The 21,627-nt window shown below is 42.5% G+C and overlaps 5 non-coding genes across 5 annotated transcripts; 4 read left to right on the top strand and 1 right to left on the bottom strand.

The window, feature by feature from the left end:
- Window positions 1-532: 532 nt before the first annotated feature.
- On the top strand, window positions 533-606 carry trnai-aau (transfer RNA isoleucine (anticodon AAU)). The gene has a single exon. It is a non-coding gene; the product is annotated as a tRNA-Ile (tRNA).
- Window positions 607-1,533: 927 nt separating this feature from the next.
- Window positions 1,534-1,604, bottom strand: trnag-gcc (transfer RNA glycine (anticodon GCC)). The gene has a single exon. It is a non-coding gene; the product is annotated as a tRNA-Gly (tRNA).
- Window positions 1,605-2,940: 1,336 nt separating this feature from the next.
- On the top strand, window positions 2,941-3,022 carry trnal-aag (transfer RNA leucine (anticodon AAG)). Its single transcript has one exon. It is a non-coding gene; the product is annotated as a tRNA-Leu (tRNA).
- A 14,159-nt stretch (window positions 3,023-17,181) lies between these two features.
- Window positions 17,182-17,255, top strand: trnar-ccu (transfer RNA arginine (anticodon CCU)). Its single transcript has one exon. It is a non-coding gene; the product is annotated as a tRNA-Arg (tRNA).
- Window positions 17,256-18,962: 1,707 nt separating this feature from the next.
- Window positions 18,963-19,035, top strand: trnav-cac (transfer RNA valine (anticodon CAC)). The gene has a single exon. It is a non-coding gene; the product is annotated as a tRNA-Val (tRNA).
- The last annotated feature ends 2,592 nt before the right edge of the window (window positions 19,036-21,627 follow it).

The raw sequence follows: 21,627 nt of genomic DNA, 5'->3' as shown, positions 1-21,627 counted from the left end.
CTACTGTCTGAAAAAATGGGCAGTGTGAGCTGTGCTTCTTGCCTTGCTCAGCCTCCTCAGAGAAGCTTATATCAGAGGTGTCTAATTAGGAGTCAGAGTGCAGGACACTGATCAGAGACTTTGTGGAGTGGTCTCAGCCTAACCACCTGCTCCTGAACATGGACGAAGGAGCTCATCATAAACTTCAGGAGGAGGACACCTGTGGAGCCCATCACCATCCAGGGCCAGAGGGGGATGTAGTAGACCACTACAAGCAGAGTCTACTGGTCAGCCTGCTGTGAGAAATGACAGGGAAGTGAGTACCCAGTTTCTGGAATGGCTGGTGATAACCCGTGGATTCTCGTACATAGTAGCTGGTACACTCTCTGAAGAGCACAGAGAGCAGCTGATGAGAGTTATGTGTAGAGGACAACGCCAAAGGCACCTTCAGTGAGTGTTACTCCTCTGACCTCGTTTTCTCTGTGCTTTTCAACAAATCACTAATCCCATGTTTCCTGTTTGAAATTTTCAATGTGCTGCATGTTCATACACAGGCCAGTTAGCTCAGATGGTTAGAGCGTGGTGCTAATAACGCCAATGTCATGGGTTCAAGCCCCATACTGGCCATGCAGTTATTAGCTTTGAACTTTATGCATCATTCATACTCATTACAACCACAACCAAAAATACAGGGCTTTCATACTAAAGATCATGGTTTTGCCCTAAGCGTAAATGTCTGGGTATTTTTGGTTTTCTCCCACTGTCCACAGCAAAATATTAGAATTTGATATCTCTTTTCAAAAGTAGTATGAGAGATTGTATGCCTTGAGCAGACGCATTTCCTGTGTCTAGCTTCTCCATCTTCTAGAAAAAACATTTGTTTAACTGTTCAAAGCAGTGATGGAGGAACAGCAAGTCCACTTGCTTATTAATGATGTCGTAATGTCTCCAGGTCCAAGTAACAACTGGGCATAGAGTCGTAACTGTGACTTACACTCCACAGCAACTTATATATTTGTGTTTATGTTATGAGTGGTAAGCCTCCATCCACCTTCTACTGCTGCTGTAGTTGCTGGGTTCTCATCAACGTCGGCCACTTGGCACCATTGCACCCACTGCCAGGAGCTCTTGGCAGGTGATACAATAATGGGTCACAGCTGTCATTGGTAAGCTCAGGATGAGTTTTCTGCAACTGAGATGCAACAGTCCATAAAAATATCACTGCTTCTACCTGGACCTTTCACATGTTAGGCAAACGTGATGACCACTTCACCTGATGCAGCCTTTGGCATGAGAACATGGTGCTGGAAAATACAACATTGTACAATAAGCCCATAGGGCACTTCTATGGAAAAGCTAAATTCAAATGATCCAGATGTGTGTCATCTTTAGACAATCATAAAGGAGAGCAGAGAGATTTCTTGAGAACATACAGCTGTGCTCCTGTACTGTAGAGGTTTACATGTTTGCTTCAAACATCAAAGGCCCCTGCACAGCAGCCTCAAAAATTTGAACAACTAAGCATTGCAACACGTGGCAATTTAAAGGGCCTTCTGCATTGGCCGGGAATCGAACCCGGACCTCCCACATGGCAGGTGAGAATTCTTCCATTGAACCACCAATGCTGCTGCACAACCTAAACAGTGATGTCCATGAAATGGCAACATTCTCACTGTGCCCTGGGCACTAACCACTACCAGCTACTGAGAGGGGCATATGGATGGATAGTTGGCGCTCTACCTTTCCCTTCTTCTCAGAAATTATCAGCCAGCATCATCGCCCCTCTCTGTTTTCTCCAAAACTGTCAGCCAATCCCTGCCAAATTTCTCCATCTTTCCTCAAACAATTACAATCTGTGTCTAGCTTCTTCATCTTCTAGCAAAAAGTCCATTGTGTTTGAATTGAGATACGCATTTGGATTTCATTCAGTGAAGAAAATAAGGTAAAGCCGCAAAACTCTTATTCTGTAAGCTGGTTCATTTGTTACAAACCTATGAAGTCACATAGAGGTGTCGCCCAAACATACCCATATCTCTGTCCATAGTTTATACTCACATTTTGTAATACTCATGAAGGATTCTTAATGACACTGTAATGTTAATGGTCACAAGGAGTGGCAGCTTTATGTGCTTATCTTACACAGTAGTGTTTTAGCTGTAGACAGTTAGTCACTGTAGCTGTTTGTGTCTGTGTTAGTGTTTGGTACCAGCCTGAAAACAACTGCAGCCGCTGTATTTATTACCGTGTTGTGATCACTGTGTATTTACGTACATTAACCATTAATGTGCCAAATTTACCAGAGAAGGGCTTTCAGCTAACATAGATCTGAAGTTTCTCTGATCCAGTGGATCCAGTTCCACATCAGCATTCTACATCAGCAAGAGAAGTGTCAACCTTGTTTACTCTGATAACATGAAGACTCACTGTAGAAACTCACATTTACCAACCCAGAGCAGGTTTAAGGACCTTATCTGGCACCAGACCACCTCTCATCACAACACACAACATTAGAAAATCTATTTTAAAGTCACACAAACACTGATTTGCTGTGCAAACCTCAGTGAGAGGTTGAAGAGTTGCTGGAGTTTTCCTGCAAGCTGCCCAGCACAGGCTTCGAGTGTCCTGGGGTTGATGTCATCTGGTCCTTTAGCTTTTGTTGCCTTCAGTTTCATTCCTCTCTTGCTCAGCAGTGATGGCTCTGCAGGAGGTTTTGGTTGAGCAGCTGTTTCAACCTGCCACAAATTTCGAATCTATTCTTCCCCTTTGCTGCTGATGAGACATGTTCAGTAACACCCATTGTTCACATGTTGGATTCAGTGAAATTCCTTCAGTCATTTTTCCCTGTGTTGGCTCTTTACATGCATTGTGTTTAAAGACAGGTTTCGTTATTGCTACGTAAACTTTCATAGGTAAACTGTTGATAAAACCATGAGCTCAGCAGGGCTTAATACGTGTTTGTGTGGTAGTGTGGCCGAGCGGTCCAAGGCGCTGGATTAAGGCTCCAGTCTCAGTTGAGGCGTGGGTTCGAATCCCACCACTGCCAGTTTTTCTCTCAAAGTGAAGTCTGAAAACTTTTCTCAGTTCAGGAGCTTCTCCTTAACTCATTGTGATTTGAATATCAGTGAAAGACAATACAGTTAGACATAACTGTGAAACTGTTTCTTGTTCTGCTTAGTGTCACATGACAGAACTCGCCCTTGTTGATGTTACAGTTACTGTGCACAAAGCCCTCTCTCTTTCCTAAATATGTCTTATTAGAATTGCCAGTGTTGATAGAAATGCCACATCATAGTTGAAAGTGTTTCCTGTTGTAACGTTCAAAGACTCAAAGATTTATTGTTAATTCAAAAACAGGTGCAGGACATATATAGGAATCAAACTACTGTTCATCAGAAACATCAGTTCTATCAGTTTACTGAGGACAATAAAATCTCTGTCCTCTTTCGCCTTCTTCATTTATATTTGTCCTTGTCAATATAATCTGAGTCCTAGATCTTTTCCTTCATCACCAGGTGTCTGACCTTGACCTGATAAATTCCTGTGATTTACTCTGTTTCTCCTCAATGATTATCCATCAGTATTTTCCCAAAGGAAACACACATGATGGTTCCATAAGTTAATCTTTCCAAAATAAACTTTTTTATTTTTAATTAAATTTTCAATTTATTGATGTTAATTCTTTGAATTAACATGATATAATTTTTGAACACCAAATTACAGTTTCTGAAGACAAAGATGTGATTCGATTGGTCACTTCGTCACATTACTGAGGATGTCGAAAGTAGATGATCTGTGCAGAATTCCCAGAAGAACTTCCAGCTGACCTTCATGAGGTTGGAATGTTTCCAAGAACCCACCCAGGACAGTTATTGTGCCAAACCTCTTCACTAGTCTCCTTTTGATTTCCCACTGACTGTCTAAACAATGTACAATACATATCAGTGCATATAAGTTCAGATGATGAATCAGTTTGTTATTGAATGTTTGCATATTGTGTTGTACATTTTAAATGTTTTATTATAAATATTATTGTATGTATCAGTCATTTTGTATGACTGTACTGTTTGCTTCTCAGAATTTCAACTTCCAACACGAAATTCAGGTTTTTTTTTCTCATATCTGACTTTCTTCTCAGAATTGTGACTTTTTCCTCAGAAAGAAATATCATAGTGCCCATAATCCTCTTCTGTAAAGCTTTGAATCTAACTGAATAGATAAACATGCTGCCATGACAAAGTGTGACAGCTTTGGTGGAGCTCAAACCACCATTGTTTCAAGTAGTAAACAAAGTCTCTAATCACTTGCTTCACAGAGACAGTCCTGGAATCATTGTAAGAGATCTGGTTTTATTTCTTAAGCTCCACCCACCACCCCAGTATTTATTCAGCGTTCCAGCAATGTCTTCAGTAATTCAACACATCAAATGGAGCTACAAAGAGTTTGAGTCAAAGCTCAGGTTGAGTTTTCTGAGACTGAGATGCAACAGTGACCAAAAGAGCCATATATCTAACTGGTTTCTAACCAGGAACCTTTCGTGGGTGAGGCAAATGTAATGACAACTACACTGCAGAAACTTCTGATAACAGTTTTCATTTCATATTTACTATCGGAGTATATTTAGTAAATTCTTACAATGTTAAAGACGTGTAGGAGCAGCATTACAGTTTTCATTTCCCTTGAATGAACCCATAGAAAATTAAGGATCAGGGCTTTCCTTTTCATTTGCCTGAAGACATGAGTCTGGGAAATGCAACACTGTACTCTGAGCCCATAGGACACTTCTATTGGAGACGCTAAAATCAAGTGTTCCCAATGTGCACATTAGTTTGAGGAAATCATAAAGGAAACTTCCCATATTTACTACATATGTAGTCAACAACTGTGTTTCTGTAGTGTAGTGGTTATCATGTTCGCCTCACACGTGGATGGACCACACAGGGAGATCCCAGTGGATTTTGAATTCATCACCTAAACCTTACCAAACATCACATCATTTAGAATGTAAACTTACTATGTGTTGTGTGTCCTGCTTTGTGTAACAGAGACAATATGGTGAAGGGCACAAGCAGATATTTTGTACATGTAAACATTCCAGGATTTTTACAGAGACGTTTACTACAATCCCACCAACATTGGGCTCATCTGGGAATCGAAACCTGGACCTCACACCCAAAGCGACATTCATACCCCTGGACAAATGAGCCAAGTGTTGACTTATTATCCTTCACATAACAGATCACAATTCCTCCGTTTTCCTCTTGTTTCTGTTTTAGGCTTTTTTTTTTGTTTTTTGCAGTTGTATTTCATTTCAAAGTCATTTATAATCTCAATCTCAAATCTCAATCTCAAATGATTTATGAACATTAGCAAAAGACATAGTGGTTTGACTATTACTGTCACCATGGAACCACTATATGAACATAATTCAAGTTAAACTGAGCTCTGTCCTATAACTGTGATTAGTTGTATGTCCTGCATAAAATCTAAATCCCAGTATTTCCTGTTTGACATAGATTTGTCTCAGAATAGTCCATGACTGACTGGTGACTGAATCAATGGCACAGACACTACGTCATTTTGTACCTTTTTATTTTGGAACAGATTTTTAGAGATCGACTTTTACTGGAGAATTTAGTTTAGTGAACAGGAGCTGACAAACATGAATCCTTTATGAAACAGGAGAATGGCGCAAGGAGATAGGAAGGAAACAGAGACAGTCCTTCTAAACTTTCTAGGCTCAAGAGCTAAAATTAATTGTTCAGTGTGCAGATGATATCAGCATAAAAAGAAATGTTTCCCACAGGTCAGTCAGTAGAGCAGTCATCCATCTATTATCTATATCCGCATATTCCTAACTAGGGTCACAGGGATCTTCTGGAGCTTATCCCAGCTCTCTTTGGGATAAAGGCAGGGGTACACCCTGGACAGGCCAGCACTCCATTGCAGGGCCACATAAACAGCAACAAACTCACACTCCTATGGGCAATTTAGAGTCACCAATCAACGTGACATACATGTTTTGGACAATAGGAGAAAACCGAAATACCCAGAACATTTATGCTCAGGGAGAAATCATGATCTTCAGTGTGAAATCTCTGCATTTTTTTTTTAATAAGGATGAGTAATGCACAAAGTTTAAGGTTAATAACTGCTTGGCTAGTAAGGGGCTTGGACCCATGACCTAGGTACTATTAGCACCACACTCTAACCATCTGAGCTAAGTGGCCTATGTCAAAAGTAGCAGCACATTGAAAATTTCAAACAGGAAACATGGGATTAGTGATTTGTTAAAAAGCACAAAGAAAACGAGGTCAGAGGAGTAACACTCACTGAAGGTGACTTTGGCTTCGTCCTCTACACATAACTCTCATCAGCTGCTCTCTGTGCTCTTCAGAGAGTGTACCAGCTACTATGTACGAGAATCCATGGGTTATCACTATTGATGGTTATTACCAGCCATTCCAGAAACTGGGTACTCACTTCCCTGTCATTCCTCACAGCAGGCTGACCAGTAGACTCTGCTTGTAGTGGTCTACTACATCCCCCTCTGGCCCTGGATGGTGATGGGCTCCACAGGTGTCCTCCTCCTGAGGTCTATGATGAGCTCCTTCAACCATATTCATGAGCAGGTGGTTAGGCTGAGACCACTCCACAAAGTCTCTGATCAGTGTCCTTCAGTATGACTTCTTTCACTGACATGAGCCTCTCTGAGGAGGCTGAGCAGGGATAGATGGAAGCACAGCTCACACTGCCCAGTAGGCATCAATCACATTCGTGAGGACAGTGAGTGCAGGCTCTAATGATGCAGGGTTCCAGCTAAGCCTTTAGTAACTCAGCATATCAGAGCTACAAAGAGGTCAAGGCTATCTTTGGTAAGCTCAGCACTGACATGCAACATTCAGTCATAAACTATGTTTCTGCCTGGTTTTGAACCAGGGACGTTTTCGCGTGTGATGACCACAACACTACAGAAACTGACACAAGGTATGTATTAGCACTGCCTTTTTCACACTAAAGCACAATAGAGAAACTGGTACTGCTGGGCAGTCTCCCTTCAAAATACTGACCAAGTCGGGCCCTGTTTAGCTACTAAACTCAGACAGGACAAGGCTCTTGTAGGACGGCATGGCTGTGGGCCACAGACCTTGTGATGAATGCAGCATTTCTTGATGCTAACTGACACTACCGACTGGTTTGTACTAGATAGAAAGTAAATGCTTTGATTTTTGCAATTTAGTGTGGGTGTGACCTATCCTGGCCCACCATACTAACACTTTTTCTTTTCTATACAAAAGATTAGTCTGGAATCTCTTCAGTAGAGATCAGTTTCCAAGAGGTGGGCCAGTGGTTGCAGAATAAACCAATCAGAAACAAAGAATAAATAATATGGAATACAAAGTGTACAACTGCAAGCAGCACTGTGAGACACCTGTTTTTATGACATACTTTGTATTTTTTAAAACCACAAATAAACTACACATCACTTGGTGATGTGACTTCAGGGGGATAATAGGAGAAGGTCTTTCAGTGTCATTAAATAAACATAGATGAGTGACTGTATCATAAAGGACTACAGAATTGTTTCCAAATTGAAAGTGATGGAAGTGGAATTTCCAGACATAAAACATTATGTCTTAACACCTGCTGTGCTGTCCTTTATAGACAGATAACAGACTCTGAGCATTTGAGCAAGGAGGATGACACTTATTTTTCTGTGGTGCTGGTCTGTTTCCAGGCTGAATAAAATAACTGGTACAAAAGCTTGACTTCCAACTGCCTAGTTTGATTATGGATGCTGGTTTTTGACAACATGGTCTCTGTGATATTTCTGTTAACACACAAATGCACCAGTGGACTTTGGAAAATCAGCATGTTGTGACAAATGTCATCTCAGTGTGGGACATAAAGCTGTACAGCTGTTTAACACAACTAGATTCAGTTCAATCACATTTAGAGTATTAGAAGGAAGTAAACACACTGTAGTTAAGGTTAGACCTTGTGTAACAACAGGTGCACTAGACAATACAACACAAATCTCATTCCCAATGTGACTTGAAACAACATGAGAATATAATTTAACAGCATAACTTAGCAGCATTATGACGTTACAGTAAATAGACTGAGGCTGCAGTTAAAATAACATCATGGCAGTGGTTAACGTCTACAGCTTAAACACTGCTGTGTAAGATAACACTGCCACTCCTTGTGACCATTAACATTACAGTGTCATTAAGAATCCCTCATGAGTATTAGAAAATTAGCATATACACCATGGACAGAGATGAAAGTTTGTGATTTCTATTGTCATTACTTTCATTTGGGTATGTTTGGGCGTCACCTCTGTAGCTGGTAGTCTTAAGTGCCCAGGGCACAGTGAGCACATTGACAGTTCATGAGAGATGGTCACAAGGTGGGTCACCAATATCTGCACTTTGTTCAAATATCCTTAATGAGACGGTCAGGAGCAAGAGTAGCAAAATCAAACTGAAACACAAAGTTGTCTGTTGAGAGACAACACAACAGTACCACAGGACTGACATGTGGAGACTACCACCTTAATGCAGCTCCTTAGAGCTATAGAGTGTAAAGCACTGAATGTCAGAAGAGCATCACATGTCTATCAACATGGCGAACAAACAGGACCCTGCAGTCGTCGTTAGTATAATTCAATTAAATTCTATTCAATTCAATTTTATTTGTATAAAACCAAATCACAATAAAAATCATCTCAAGACACTTTACAAAAACAAAAAACCCAACAAATTCCTTTGGTTGGGCCAGTAACTGCACATCAGCAATATACAGCTCCAGGATCAGGGACACCTGCAGAAGGTACAGAGAGACCAGAGAGAGAGGGAGAGAGCACAAACTAGGGCAGAGAGAGAGCACAAGGTTAGTGACATTCAGTGGTGCAATGTACATGTGAGGGGGGAGGAGAGGAAGAGAAGGAAGAGGAGGGTTAAGGTAGGGGAGCTCAGGGTAGGGGAGCTCAGTGCACCACTGGTCCTCGGGCAGTCTAGGCCTATAGCAGCATAACTAAGGGATGGTTCAGGGTTGCCTGAAGCCAGCCCTAACTATATGCTTTGTCAAAGAGGAAGGTTTTAAGTCTAGCCTTAAAAGTACAGAGAGTGTCTGCCTCCTGAACCCAGACTGGGAGCTGATTCCACAGGAGAGGAGCTTGATAGCTAAAGGCTCTGCCTCCCATTCTGCTTTTGGAAACTCTGGGAACCACAAGTAGACCTGCACTCTGGGAGCGAAGTGGTCTATTAGGATAATATGGTACTATGAGGTCTTTAAGATATGAAGGAGCTTGATTATGAAGGGATTTGTATGTGAGAAGAAGGATTTTAAATTCTATTCTGTTTTTTACAGGGAGCCAATGAAGAGAAGCCAATATAGGAGAATATGATCTCTCTTGCTAGTTCCTGTCAGGACTCTGGCTGTGGCATTCTGGATTAACTGGAGGCTTTTTATGGAGATATTGGGACATCCAGATATTGAGTTACAGTAATCTAGCCTTGAGGTAACAAATGCATGGACTAGTTACTGCATCATTTTGAGACAGGATGTTCCTAATTTTGGAAATGTTGTGCAGGTGAAAGAATGCAGTTCTAGAGATTTGTTTTATGTGTGAGTTAAAGGACATGTCCTGGTCAAAAATAATTCCAAGGTCTACTATCTGCAGGAAGTAGCTGTTGAGTTAGTATTGATACAAAACATTAAAGTGGTCACATGTGACTCAGTGTAATAGGGTTAATATTGCATATGATTCCACTTGTCATTACTTTCATTTGGGTATGTTTGGGCGTCTCCTCTTGGTAGCTGGTAGTGGTAAGTACCCAGGACACAGTGAGAATGTTGCCATTTCATGAGAGACGGGCATGAGGTGGGTCACCAATATGTGCACTATGTTCAAATATCCTTAATAAGATAGTTTGAAGCAGTGATGCACAAAGTTGTTGTTTGAGAAATATCAAAGCAGTTCTAACTTGTCAAGACTGGGATTTGAACCCACACCTCCAGTGGAGGCTGCAACCTGAACACAGCACCTTAGACCGCTCGGCTATCCTGACTGCTGCTAGAACTGAAATGCACAAATTTTGAATGATGACATATCACTCACTAGCCTATCATCACGACTCATGGCCCCTTGAAAATCTCAATCTCTGCTGAAGAGATTCCAGACTAATTCAGTGACATGGAGATGTTTGATCCAGGAAGGACACTTGACAAACTGCTCTCTTGCTCACCATGTTGTAGTACTTTTCCAACTTTCAAGGCTGGTGCAGGGGCCTTCTGTGTGTAAGGCAAACATGTTAACATCTACACTACAGGAACACAACTGTATGTTTTCAAGAAATCTCTCAGGGCTCCTTTATGATTTCCTAAAGATGACACACAGTTGGATCATTTGAGTTTAGATTCTCCAAATAAAGTGTCTTATGGGCTTAGTGTATAATGTTGCATTTCCCAGTGCCATGTTCTAAGTCTAAAGGTTGTGTCAGTTTCTGTAGTGTAATGATCATCACATTCGCCTCACACATGAAAGGTCCCTGGTTTGAAACCAGGCAAAAACAGAGCTCTTGCCTTGACTGTTGCATCTCACTTATGGAAAACTCAGCCTGAGCTTACCAAAGGTAGCTCTGACACAATCTCTGTGTCTTGCATTTGATAGTGTACACGTCATATCGTTTGTTTCTATCATTCGTTTATTCTGTGTCCATTGCCACCCCCATGTAAATTGATCTCAACTGAAGATATTCCAGACTAATTCTTTGTATAGAACGCCTATGTCTCTCCTGGAAACCTGCTGGCAGACTGCAGTTTGACTAGCCGGCAGCACAACGGACTGAGCCTCAGTAAAACCGAGGTCAGACAAGTAACCCATGGCTGTGCTGGTTGTCTCACACTAATCTCAGTTGGTCTCTGTAGATACTTACAGCTTCCTCCTAAACTGCTATTTAGACCGCAGACTCAAACACAGAACTTCTTCTTCTTCTCCTTTTGGCTGCTCCCTTCAGGGGTCGCCACAGCGAATCATCTGCCTCCATTTAACCCTATCCTCTGTATCCTCCTCACCCACACCAACTATCCTCATGTCCTCCTTCACTACATCCAAGAACCTCCTCTTTGGTCTTCCTCCCGTATGGAAGTCATATCTGTGATTCGCATGTTTCATTTGGCTAAGATTTTACGTCGGATGCCCTTTCTGACACAACCCTCTGCATTTACTGAGGCACATGAAGACACTGGATTGTGCCCTCCTGTGGTTGCATTAGACTCAAACACAGAACATGAATTGATTTCAAGATTTCTTCCACTTGCGTTTGATGGTCTTCAGCAACACCCACTCAGCTGTGTGGGGTCCTGTCCCTGGTCCTCCTGGTCCCTTTGTTGCTTCTGTGATCTGTGTGGAAAAAGCTGAGACAAGAGCCTTTAGTTGGTCATAATACGGCTTATAGCCCCTCCTAGGAGGCTCCTCAAACATTAGTCCAGAGTCCGGTGCTGGTGCTGGTGCCCTGTCAACAATTCATATGGCGTGAACCCTGTAACCCGATTTAGCCCCAGCCCCCCTTATGCCTAATAGAGTTATAGGAAGCGCTTGTATCCAATTGAGTTTCGTCTGTGCACAGATCTTAGCCAATTTGGTTTTCAGATTTTTGTACATGTGCTCCACTTTTCCCTGAGATTGTGAATGATATACAGTACCAAATGCATGCTTTAACCCTAGCTAGAATTGCTTCTACTCTTCTCAGGTCCTCATTTTTGAAGTGGGTTCCATTGTCAGACCTGACCTTTCTGGGAAACCCATGCTGTGGAATGTAATGGTTAGTCAAACATTTTATGACAGTTTTGCTGTCTCCACTCTTTGCTGGCCATGTCTCTGGCCAGCCTGTGTATGCATCCACCAGGAACAACAGATATCTCTTACCTTCCACTCGTTCTCCCATATCTGTGAAATCAATAATTACTTCATCTCCTGGTCCTGTGTTAATGGGAAAAGTACCTTCGTACCTTTTTTTTCTGTTGCTCCCCTTTGTTTCCACACAGATTTTTCAAGTGGGGAGACTTTCTGTTTTGCTTCTTCAATCAAGGCACAAATTGTATATACTTATAGTCTTTTCAGATTTATAGTTCTATTCCACTTAGTACTTCTTTTAATATTTTTAATTTCCGATTTATCTCACATCTTGCTACTTCTGGCTCTCTGCTGTGTACTGTACTTACTGTTGCAACAATACAATTTCCCATTGTGGGACAAATAAAGGTTTTCTTATTCTTATTCTTATTACTTGTAAGTGGGGGTAGGATCTCCGTTACCCCCATCCCTGAAGTGAGGACCATCATGTGTGCCTGATAGCCTGCCACTCTTTTAGCCTCGTCATCTGCTCTTTGATTCCCCAGAGCCACTCTAGTCTCAGCCCTGTCATGTCATGTCCTATACATTTGATGATGGCCACCGCTTGTGATCCCTTCAGCACTTCTGCCAGTTCTCTCATTTCTTCCTCATCTTTGATGGGCTGTTGGGAAGCTGTCTGAAATCCTGCGCAGACCCACTGCCTAAGTTCTGTCTGAGCTGCTCCTACCACATAGGCTGAGTCTGTGTAGATGTTAATTCTTTTCCCTTTTCCCCATTTAAGTGCTTCTATCACTGCTTGTAGCTCAGCTAACTGAGCCGATGGTTTCTTCCTAAGCCTTTCTGCCTTTAAGCACCTCAAATCTCTCTTCTGTTTCCCTGATCACTGCATATCCTGCTTTCAGTCCCTTGGTGGGATGCCTGTAATAGCATCCATCTGTAAACACTGTCTCTGCTTCCCCCTCTAGCTCTATACTGCTAAGATCTGGCCTGGTCTTAGTGTCCATACTTATCCTCTCCTCACACCTGTGTGGCTCACCCTCCATCATCTGCTCTGCCATGTTGATGCCTTCGTATGTGTATGTTATGTGTGGGCTGACTAAAATTTTCGCTATCCTACTCTGTCTCAAAGACGTCATAGTGAAGGCGGCCGAATTAACGAATGAGTCCACACTGTGTCGTTAAGATGGTGAGGGCATGTCCCATTACGATGTGTACAGTTTTTTGGATGACCTTTGCCACTCCTGCTGCACAGTGGATGTCGTTTTTCCATGTTGTCAAGCAAAATATTGCTGTACATAAGTACTTTCCTACTCCCCCTTTGTTTCTGAAACAGGACACTGTTTAGGGTGCGATCAGAGAGATCCAGGGGTTCTAGGATGAGAACAGGGAGAATAGTCCACCCCCTTTGGGAGTTTCAGGTAGTAGTAAACCCCAATATATATCCGCCCCAGGGTGCGGTGCCTGTGTGGTCCTGTTTTCCGCTAGTAGCCACTGTCCATCACTCATCTGTCCGTTCACAAAGTAGTTATGCGAATCACCATTAGGAAAGGTCAATATCACTCCCTCCGGGGAGCACAGGTCTGATGCTCCCACTTTAATAAGTAAGTCTCTTCCCAGCAGGTTAGTAAGGGAGTGCTCAGAACAGACGAACTGATATGTTAGAGTCTGTGTTAACACGAAGTGGATCGGTGAGTGGTAGTTTTGTTGTTATCCCAGAGAAACCTACTAGCTCAACAGCTTGTGATGACATATCCGTAGCCTCCACCGTCGTGGTTAAGGTGGAGTAGGTGGCCCCTGTGTCCACCAAAAAGGGCAGCTGTTTGTTTTTGACCTGGATTGTGATCATTGGGTCTGCCCTCCCAATGTCAGGTCCTCTCTGTGGGCCTCGTCAGTACAGGTTCTCCTCCTTTTGGAAGAGGGGATATTGTCGGAGGGCGTTGATAGTACATGGGACACTCTCTGACCAGGTGTTCTGGTTGGCCACAGCCGGTGGTGGTGTGGTGAGGGAACCCAAGGAAGCACTGGGAACAGGTCAGGATTGTCACTGGCCTTTAGAGCAGGTTGTTGTACTGACTGCTTGGTCTTTTTGTCTTTCTGTTTCTCCTGATTAACCTCCTGCCTGGCTTTTCCCAGCTGTAGCTTTAAAAGTTACTTTTAAAGGTCCTCAACCGTTAAATTCTCTTGCTCCTCCTTATCCTGTGCGCTTTGCAGGTGATGGAGGAAGTGCCTCTCCCATACAGCTGAGTCACTCCCTGGTATATCAGGATTACCAGCCATGCTGTCCCTCACGGACTTGGGGGCCCCTCCCATCACAGCCTTCCGGAAGAGTTCCTCCTGCATCTTATCTGAGTGGGGATGGACTCTGGCGGAGTTAGTCCATTCCTCCTTACACCGAGAGGCTGGCCTCTCTCCGGCCTTAGGGGCAAATGTGAAGAGGTGTGCGGCCCCAGCCGGGGCCGGGAACTTTGCACATATTGCTTTCCCAATTGGAGTGGCAAGCTCAGTGAATGGGGTGTGATCTGGCAGCTGTGTGCATCTAGCACTTTCTTCAATTTGATATACGTCCCAAACCGAGAGTATCTCTCCCATCAGCGCTCTCCAGTCGCCTAAGGCCACCTTTTGTCCCTGCGTGAGCTGCTCAAATTTATTTAACCATTTACCTCCTTACCTTTCCATCAGCGCTCTCCAGTCGCCTAAGGCCACCTTTTGTCCCTGCGTGAGCTGCTCAAATTTATTTAACCACTTACCTCCTCCCTCTGCAGTGTGTGGGAGTTTCTCCACTACTCTATTCATGTCTGTCTCTAGGGGCGAACCAACACTCCCAGAGGCACCCGTCCTCGGGACTTTGTCCTGTACGTCTACAGGAATGGACTCCAACCTTACGGTCCTTCTTAAGAATTTAGGTGGACCCTATCCCACCAGGGACTCTAACTCCTCCTCCCATAGGAGTCGATGGCAGCCACACCGGACACTATACTTCTTTTTTAAGGCTTCAGTCTCAGTTGAGGTGTGGGTTCAAATCACACCACTGCCAGTTATTTGTTCTCATAGTGAAGTCTGTGAAAAGTGAATATCAGTGAAAGACAATACAGTTAGACATAACTGTGAAACTGTTTCTTGTTCTGCTTAGTGTCACATGACAGAACTCGTCCTTGTTGATGTTACAGTTGCAGGACATACAGAGAAATCAAAATGCTGTTCATCAGAAACATCAGTTATATCTGAGAAGAAGAAGAAGAAGAAGAAAAAAAGAAAAAAAATCAGGACACCAAAGAAACAGGAAGGAAGGAAAACCGACCCGGATGATTATCGTGTTTACAATGACTGAACCTGAGAATAAACCTGCTGCTGAGCTGGTTTGAGATTGCAGATGTGTTACCAGGACAACAATTGCATCATCATAACATCATGTGTGTACATTGTAAAATAATCAACAGGATAAGCAGTAAGGAGAAACAGTAAAAAGGATCATCCTAATTTTGGAAGAACCTGTCTAGGACAATAGCAGGGGAGGGATTGATTTAAAAAAAAAAAAAAAAAAAAAACATAAATAAACATTGAGTCCAAGTCTGTTTTTCTTTAAAATGTCAATTGCTCAGGTAAACAAGGACCCAGAGCACTGGGCCCACTGCAAACAGTAACAAAGGAGGTTCATCCTTTTATCTCAGTGATCAACAGGTCATTGTCTAGCAATTAACTGACAGAAACACCTTCATAATAAAGACAGGAGGACTGATCTTGAGGATTTGTGTATGATCCAATCATTGTGGTTTTAGATCAAATCTGGAAACATCTAAACTACAAAACAGAGCACACTTTACATACTATTTCCAGGTGTGTTTTCCTGATTTTACTCAATAAACCAGCTTAGAGAAGGCAGTGCATGGTTTAGTGGTTAGTGAGCCTGACCACGAACATGGTGATGCTGGTCCCACTCCTGGACTTGTCATCTTGAACAGCATATATTCCCTTGCTCTCCTTTCCACATTTCCTGTCTCTTTCTCTGTCCTATAAGACATAAAGGCACAAAGTGCCCAAATAATAATATTTAAAAAAAAAACTTCTTAGGAGTAGGTCTGGGCAGCATGGTGGCTGAGTGGTTAGTACTGTTGCATCTCAGCAAGAAGGTCGTGGGTTTGCATCCTGGCCTTTCTGTGTGGAGTTCTCCCTGTGCTTGTGTGGGTTTACTCTGGGTACTTCGGTCCAGAAACATGCATGTTAGGTTGATTGGTGACTCTAAAATTGCCTGTAGGAGTGTGAGTGTGTGAGGTTGTCTGTATTTGTGTGTCTCTATGTGGCCCTGTGATGGACTGGTGACCTGTCCAGGGTGTACCCCTGCCTTCCACCCGAGAGAGAGCTGGGATAGGCTCCAGCAGATCCCTGTCACCCTGAGCCAGGAAAAGCGGGTATAGAAAATGGATGGATGGAGTAGGTCTGTGCCTTTACCCAGCCAGTTTCAGAGACTAAACTTTCACCATGTCTGTTCAAAGTGACTTTCTATTGTTTTATATATTGTTATCCATTAGGCCACCAGGATTTCAGTTTCTTGGTGACCAATTTTCTTGGTATCCAGATAGTTCCATTACAAAGCAACACCATCAGTACGAGTTCTAATAGGCTGGCAATCTGTATAGTCTATACCCTGCCTGGGATTTACTAACTTTGGTCTATACACCCTGAACTGGACTCGTTAGGTAAACAATAGAAGTGAGCCCAGGTGAAGTTCATTAGGGTCTAATGGTTGAGTCTTCGAAACCCTTTGATCCATAAACTGGGTATGTGTGTGTGTCCTCCCTGGAGGATATGTGAAGTGTTACTTAATTTCCTGGGAATACATGAAAGGGCAGCCTGGTATATTGAATATAAGTTATGTCTGAGCCCTCCACCCCTGTTCAGGGAGGGTTTTTCTACCTGAAGATGTATGGCTTCTCTGATTCCTCTCTCAAACCATCTGTCTTCTCTGTCCAAAATATGCACATGACTGTCTTCAATGAGTGTCCTGTGTCCTTTACATGGATTTACACTTTATTTACACTCTGAATTCTGACTTTTCTTAGCAGTGTTGGGTGAAATCCATTTGAAATCAGCTTTCTGATTTTATTTTATATTTTTAATCCCAGTACCTAAGCTGATAATAAAAAAAGAAAATACATCCATCATCTACAGTGTTTATTCTTATCAAGAGTAGCAGAGTTCTGAATCCAGTCCCAGCTGACACTGAGCGAGCGGTGGGGTACACCCTGGATGGATTTCCAGTCTATTAGAGCTCCATCTCATTTCATGTGTTGCGTTTTAATGGAGTTTTATGGATACCAAGACTGTTGGTTCACTGAGCTTCTGAAGCCCCAGTGGCCTAATGGATAAGGCACTGGCCTCCTAAGCCAGGGACTGTGGGTTCGAGTCCCACCTGGTGGTTTGTGTCTGACTGGGGCATACAAGCTGCATTGTTTGAGGGTCCTCAGACTCATACAGCCTCTGGGGCCCATACCTCCTCAAATGTGCAGTAGAGCCTGACTGCCTCCACAAATTCAAGGTACACTGACGAGTAGTGGGCAAAAACCTCCTACCAGTGGATGTAGAGAAGTTGAAATTGTCATCCCACATATTGCTGTACTGTATGCATTATACTCTGTATACATTACAATCATCACTGTAGAAAAAGGGTAGATGTTTTATTTTCGTCTAAGTTTGTAATAATCAGTATTTGAAATGCTCAGACGGGGCAGCAAAAGAGAGATGAGCTCACAACACAGGTTGAGAAGGAAAGGTTTTATATTTGATCTGTAACTGGTAATGTGTTAAAATCAGCACCTTAAAGTGGACTAACTAACATAAGCAATGCAGCCTATTTAATAGGTAAGTTCTCTCACAGAACAGAAGGACATTCATCGGCTGTTATGTCTATGAAGTATTTCAACTCAATGAGACTTCCAGAAATTAGCTGTTGTTGTACTTTGTCACTCTTCAATCAATGGCACTGACACTACATCATTTTATAGCTTTTTTATTTTGGAACAAATTTTTAGAGATGGACTTTTGCTGGAGAATTTAGATCACTGAACAGGAACTGACGAATATGAATCCTTTATGAAACAGGAGAATGGAGAGAGGAGACAGGTTCTTGCATGTTCCAGTGTCTCTGGAAAAATTCAGACAATGTGGAATAAGGGGAGATATTTTTTAAGAGTAACTACAGGTGGTGCTGTGGTTTAGTTTGTTAAAGCACCCAGCAGTGCCTCAATAATAACTCTATTCTTAATCTCAGGATTAGGGTTAGGTTTGAGCCCCACTTTGGGTGGTGGTGATTCTACAGGAGAGCTCCATATGTTGAGAAGAGGTGATGTGACTTCAGGGGCGTAATAGGAGAAAGTACAGGCTGATCTGGTCCATTTCATAATGTAGAAGAGCTTGACCACAATTGTTAGTCAGAGAAGAGTTGAACCTCTGCTTCTACCTGGACTTGAACCAGAGACCTTTTCACGTGTGAGGCCAATGTGCCTTGCTTATGATTTTAAAGATGACACTTTGAATACAAAAAACCACAATAAATACACATGCTGAAATATAAACAACAGCACTGGTGATTGCTAGCCTGGCCAGTCCGATCTAATCCTTACTTAACAAAAGAATGTGGTTCTGGAACCCCTGCCATAGGAAGTCTTTTCCTCCAGCTTCAAAAGAGCCAGGCCAATCACAGCTGCTTATCTGCAATGGGGTGGGCTCTACAATCCATCATCCAACCAGATTTAAACAAATCTTGCCCATATGCACTGACTTGTTCGTAACTTTGCTCAATGACATTCCTAACTCTGCAAAGCTTTCTACAACTGGCTATTGCTGTTTACTCCATTCAAAAATATGCACAGAACTGGTGATAACACTGTGTATTCTCATGTTTTTACAACAAAAACAATAACAGTCATTCACTAGCATCTCTAGGCTACTGCACACGTCATATTGTTTGTTTCTGATTGGTTTATTCTGCAACCATTGTCCCACCTCTTGGAAACTGATCTCTACTGAAGAGATTCCAGACTAATCCAGACTAATACCAGGTTCTGTAGGCATTTTCTCTATTGCGCCTTAGCTTGAAAAAGGCAGTGCTAATAAGCCTCTTGTGTCAGTTTCTGTAGTGTAGTGATCATCACGTTCGCCTCACACGTGAAAGGGCCCTGTTTCAAAACCAGGCAGAAACATAGTTTATGCACTGACTGTTGCATGTCAGTCTGAGAAAACTCTGAGCCTGAGCCTACCAAAGGTAGCTGTCAACCAACCTCTTTGCAGCTTCATTTGATGTGCTGAATTACTAAAGCCTAAGCTGGAAACTTGCATCAATACAATCTGCACTTACTGTCCTCACAAACGTGGTTGGTGGCTACTGTCTGAAAAACTGCACAGTGTGAGCTGTGCTTCCATCTATGCCTGCTCAGCCTCCTCAGAGAAGCTCATGTTGGTGGACCTGAAAGGAGTGGGAGTGCATGACAATGGCCAGAGACTTTGTGGAGTGGCCTCAGCCTAACCACCTGCTCCTGAACGTGGATGAAGGAGCTCATCATAGACCTCAGGAGGAGGACACCTGTGGAGCCCATCACCATCCAGGGCCAGAGGGGGATGTAGTAGACCACTACAAGCAGAGTAAACTGGTCAGCCTGCTGTGAGGAATGACAGGGAAGTGAGTACCCAGTTTCTGGAATGGCTGGTAATAACCATCGATAGTGATAACCCGTGGATTCTCGTACATAGTAGCTGGTACACTCTCTGAAGAGCACAGAGAGCAGCTGATGAGAGTTATGTGTAGAGGACGAAGCCAAAGTCACCTTCAGTGAGTGTTACTCCTCTGACCTCGTTTTCTCTGTGCTTTTCAACAAATTATTAATCACATGTTTCCTGTTTGAAATACATCAGTGGCCAGCATCAACACGTCCATGTTATATATAAAACAAAGTAAAACTATAGAAACTCACCACAGTAAATGAAAGTATCCACTGTACCTCGTTGTCTTGTGCTGATAGTAGTGAGAACAGACTCCTGTTGTTACAGTCAACACCAGAGCAGCTTTTGTGCTCAGCTTGTCTCCTGCTGTGTCAATCCTCTCTGTGCCAGAGCCAGTGTCCAATAATGGAGGACAGCAGAGTTTTGCTGAACTTTTCCATGGGCTGTGTTTGGGCAGAGCCAGAGGAGGGGCTTGCCTCTTGTATACAAGAAAAGGAAGTGGAAAACCTATTGTTTCACGACTTCTCTTCAACAAAACAGAGAAAAGGAAAAAAAAAAGGAGGCGCCTCTACCTGCTTTGTGTATCTCTACATACACCAGACAGCCATATACAGTAAGTGTACCAAAATGACCAGAAAGTCAAATTTGCATAATAGGGGACTTTTCAACTATGCATCCACCATCAGTGGTGATTTCAGCTTCAACCTACCAAAGTCAGCTGTTGTTTAGCCCTCTGATGCATGAATTATGACAGTCTGAGTCAAGACTTTTTTTTCCTAAGTGTTTTTATTCTTCTTAGGTCATGAAAACAATAAATTTAAAAGTTTTTTCAAAAATCAGATTTTTTCAGAAAGTTACAGATATGATATGAACTTAATGTAAAAATAAATTAAATTGTGTTTTTATGGTAAATCCATGAACAATTATTTCTTTTTATGATTCAAAGAAACATTTCAATATATATGTCCATGAATTTTAAACATTGTATTGTCTATTGTTTAGGCCTGAATAAGAAAACAAATGACACTCACAGTGTCTCCATAGTTCTTTAAGGATGCAGGATTGGTAATATCATGCCATTATAATAGCATTTTCCGCAACAAGAACTGACATATTAGTCCTTGTATCTCTGAACACTTATTTTTAAAATAAACACTCTAGAGGCTGATATGCAGCTCCACCTTAGAAACCACTGCATTTAGAAGAAAATTACTTTTAAATAGCTGTCCACTGTAGTGACCACTATGCGTCAGAGGGTTAAAAACCAAATCTGTTGAATAAAATGGGCTGTAAATGTTTAGACAGATAGAAGAGCTGAAGGAAAGCCACCAAGAACAGCTAGGGAACATCTTTGAGATGCTATCAAAGACCATGCCTGCCAGAGTGCTATGGACACTCTGGAAAACCAGTATGTGCCTCTGGATGAGTTCATCACTAAGCAGGACAAAGTAGAGGTATGTCATTTTACTGGCTAACAGGTCAGTCCTTAGACAGACAGATGTGGCTGAAAGTGTTGAAATCCATCCATCCATCCATTATCTATACCTGCTTATTTCTTACCAGAGTCACAGGGATCTGCTGGAACCTATCCCAGCTCTCTTTGGGTGAAAGACCCTGGACAGGTCACCAGTCCATCACAGGGCCACACAAAGAAACACAACCTCACACACTCACACTCACTCCTATGGGCAGTTTAGTTGAGTTATAAATCAACCTGACATACATGTTTTTGGACTGTGGGAGGAAACTGGAGAACCTGGAGAAAACCCACGCAAGCACAGGGAGAACATACAAACTCCACACAGAAAGACCCAGTTGCAAAAGGCACCTAACAGGTTGCGAACCCAGACCCTTCTTGTTGTGAGTGCTGACAGTGCTAACCACTTGTTGGACCCCTTCCATGTAAAAATCTTAATAATCATCTTTAAAATATGTTAAAACTGGCACAAGTCATTCAAATTCATTTTTCATTTTTGCCCATTTTCATGTTGCAAAAGAAGCCTGCCATACCCAAGACGTGGTCTATCTTTTCTCATAGAGATGAACATTAGCAGCTCTGACCCACATTACTGTGG

The sequence above is a fragment of the Mastacembelus armatus genome, unplaced genomic scaffold (genome assembly GCF_900324485.2).
Source record: "Mastacembelus armatus unplaced genomic scaffold, fMasArm1.2, whole genome shotgun sequence".
NCBI lineage: Eukaryota > Metazoa > Chordata > Actinopteri > Synbranchiformes > Mastacembelidae > Mastacembelus > Mastacembelus armatus.
Note: the sequence above shows the minus strand (reverse complement) of the source record. Positions and strands in the feature narration are given on the sequence as shown.